The following is a 3,694-nucleotide window of genomic DNA, read 5'->3' as shown; positions in this document are numbered from 1 at the left end:
GTTTAACCGGTATTCCTGGGCTGCTCCATGGGGTGGGGCGGGGAGTCATCTGAGGCATTTTTCTATCCCAGTCCTACTGACTCTTCCACTGATGAAGCTGAAATGTAGCAGGTGCAAGTTCTGGAGGCAGAATCAGACAGACTTTCCCTGCCACTCCACTAGCTCTGACGTTTCCAAAATGTCCAAGGTTGGCTTGTTTAAAGTCTCTAAAGCCATGTTTTCCCATCTGTAAAATGGGTTGACAGAGTTGTTGTGACAATTGTGTAAAGAAATACTTCCTTGGCTGGCAGAAGCAAAAATAACATCACATATGCCTCAAAAAAGTCACCACGCACTCCTTGTTCACTCCCTGATAGGCTGGGAGCGGGGCGTGTGCCTCATGTTTTCCAATGCTCCATGTGGGAACACAGCTGGAGCGACAGGTGAGTGCGTGTTGAAAGTTGCGCTGTGGGGACACCTGCATGGAAGGCTCGGGTGTCTTGATTATGGCCTCTGATGTGTCATGTTTATCTTGATTCTCAGCACCATACAATTCACATTCTAAGCTGTATAAGAGAACCAACACCTGACTGAGGCAGACAATGAAATTTAAAGGTACGGATCTGGAGTCAGGAGTTCCAGATCTTAAGTTTTTTCACCTCTTTGGGCCCCAATTTCCCTTTAGTGCAGAGGGATGTTTAGACTGTGGACATGTTTGATGCCTTCCAGCTTTACTCTTCCAAGGCAGGAAGGCAGTGGGGCAAGGCACTCACCCATTCCTGATTCAGGAGGCCAGGGCAGAGTCACCTGGCAAGGGGGTCACCGTACACTGTGTAATGGGGTGTCAGGTTGGTGGGGAAGGGAGAACCATGGCTGGTGGCTGGTCGAAGGTATATACAAGTCTCTAATTTGGTGGGAGCGGGGGGCTTTGGGGATTTGTAGTATCTTCCCTCACCACACAAGAACCCATAAGTTCAGGGAAGCATGACATTAAATAGTACATAAAAATCACCATGGCAGACCATGAAAAACAGTAGGGGGAAAAAAAGTTTTATGTTTTAGTATAAAATACACATTATCAGCACTTCTTTCCCTCTTTTTAGATCAAAGATCTCAGTATTTTCATTTTGCACTGGGCCCCTATAATGAGGTTGCCATTTGGTTCTGCAAAAGATGCTATAACATGAATCCAATCATAAGGAAGTATTGGGAAAACCCAGATTGTGGGACATTCGACCAAATAACTTTGTTGTAACCTTCCAGTTGTCAAAGTATCAAAAAGTGAAGGAAAGACCTAACTGTTCCAGATTGAAGAAGTCAGAACAGCTAACTGCAGCAGGTATTTCTAAACTGGATCCTTTTGCAACAAAAGGTACCTGGGGGAACATTGGTAAAACACCCTTAGTGTCTGAAGATGAGACAAAAGTAGCTCATCAGTGCTAATTTGTTTTGAATTTTAATGGTTGTATTGTGCTTATGTAGGAGAATTCTCTGGTTTAGGGAAAACACAGTTAAATATTCAGGGATGCTGGTGCATCATTCTTTGGCTCTTTCAAAAACTTTTAAACACTAGGAATTTAATTCAAATGTTTTAGAGAAGAAATTGTTTTGTGTTATATCTGAAACTTCTCTGCAACTTTGAAATTGTTTCAAAAAAATGTGTCCGAAAAGGGGGAAATTATCACAACATTAAAGGCAGGCCAACTGAAGCAAATGTCCAGTGCAGAGAGGTTACATGGGACACCTGAGATTACTGTTTGTAGGGTCAGGATCTAGGATGTCAAGCATGAGCCTCTCGGTCACACATCCTGGGTCCTCGGTCCCCTCCTGCTCTCTCTACAGGACACAACACCTGTGCTCCTGACTACTAGCCTTGGCAGGTTGGCTGGAAACTAACCCTGTCTGACTTTCCAACTTTTGATGATTTCCTTTTGATTTTTTAGGCTTAAATTTATGAGGTGCTTGAGAATCAAGTTTGGGTCATTGAACATCATGTCCCAACAGAGTTCTTAATGCTCTCATTTCTAGGAACTGATTAGAAAGTGATTATTTCAAGAAAAGAACACAACATAAACAAATTTTTTTTTAAATTTAAAGAGTTCTGAATTCAAGGTATATGGGAGGAGATAATTGTAATTCTAGTGGAATTCTAGTGGAGAGAGACAGGCAGTCATGTGGATACATAAAGGGGACAGTTAATGATTGTGTATCAGAAGGCTTTTCAGACCAGATGGCCTTTGGGAAGATTTTTGAAGCTTAAATAGGTACTTTTGTATCACTTAAAAAATAGTCATCAATGTAAGTTCTTGTTTGTACCAAAAGCAATAAGATTTTGTCACATGCTGGAAAAGTTTATTGCCTGTGTGTAGTTCATACACACATACACTCCTCCTTCAAGTGTGTCCTAACTGCTTATTGCATGTCAAATACAGGACCCTATGACAGGGCTGCTGACTTCAAGAAGCTCATATCTGAGGGAGGAAGATAGAGCAGTTGATTGAACAACAGAGCGCGGCGATGAGTTGAGAAAGATGCACCTAGGAAAAGTAAGGGAACAGACTCAGCCTGGGCCAGTCAAGGCGCATTCCATTCCAAACCCATGGAAATCCCGACAAAATGCTGCCTTAATCTTTTACTGAATTACAACACACTGTTAGACAATATATTAATAAGAGGAGTTATTGTCACACAAACCTGGATTCCAGTCTTTGGTTTCTAATTGCTTATCGGCTATCTGATTTTAACCAAGATATTTAACCTCTCTTAACCCCAGTTTCCTCCTCTATAGACTAGAAGGATCTAGACCTACCTTCTATGAGAGTAGATATTAAATGTTCTTACCACATGAGTCTGTGAGGTAATAGATATATTTGTTAGCTTGATTTAATCAGTTTGCAATGTATCATGTTGTATACCATAAATGTATATAATTTTGATTTGCCAATTATACTGTAATAAAGCTGGGGGGAAAAAATAAACCTACCTCACAGGATTAATCAAAATAATGGATGTGAAGTAGAAATGAATTAGAAAATACTCAATAAATTTCAGCTATTATTTTTATTATCATTAGTAACAATTTGTTCACCAGTGAATTTCATTCAACATGAAAAGAAATATTGGCTCAGTAGCAACCACCGTATCTGCTCTCTCCTGGTGTCGTGATGGCTGCATGAAGGGACAGTGTCACAGCCTGTGGGATCCACAGGAATTTCTTCAGTGCACCTTCCTGGGATGAGGCAGGATTACTGATACAATAAACGTAATTCTGACAGTGGGTCTAGCACAGTGCACAGTAAGTGCCCGAAGGAAGCCTTGTGTAACCAAAATGAATCTTCTCGGTCATGGCAGAGAGAAAGCCTTCAATATATTCTTGCCAAATGGATGAAAGAATAAATAAATAAATGCATGAAGAAGTGTAGAAATAATTCTTTTCCTTTTTCACATATTTCCCCACACCGAACAAACCAACCAGTGTGAAATCTTTATCATTCTTCAGTTTTAGACCCTCCAAATCTAAATGCCAAGTCCTGTTGTGCCAAGGCCTGGGCTGCCCTGTGTGTTATCTTTGTTTATTTTTCAACAACTATTTGGATTAGGATGGTATTTTCCTCATTCTTTGGGCTTGAAAATGGGAGTCCAGGAAGAGGTAGTGTTTTATCTAAGAATAGCAGTGCTGATTTGGCAGAGTTTGAATCTAGCTAAGTGCGGCCCC

General features: G+C 41.0%; 1 long non-coding RNA gene across 1 annotated transcript; it reads left to right on the top strand.

Moving 5' to 3' along the window:
* Positions 1-544: 544 nt before the first annotated feature.
* LOC128583986 (uncharacterized) lies at positions 545-2,531 on the top strand. The gene is made up of 3 exons (XR_008379606.1): positions 545-594; positions 1,243-1,318; positions 2,412-2,531. It is a non-coding gene; the product is annotated as an uncharacterized LOC128583986 (long non-coding RNA).
* Positions 2,532-3,694: the final 1,163 nt, after the last annotated feature.

The sequence above is a fragment of the Nycticebus coucang genome, chromosome 4 (genome assembly GCF_027406575.1).
Source record: "Nycticebus coucang isolate mNycCou1 chromosome 4, mNycCou1.pri, whole genome shotgun sequence".
Lineage (NCBI taxonomy): Eukaryota > Metazoa > Chordata > Mammalia > Primates > Lorisidae > Nycticebus > Nycticebus coucang.
Note: the sequence above shows the minus strand (reverse complement) of the source record. Positions and strands in the feature narration are given on the sequence as shown.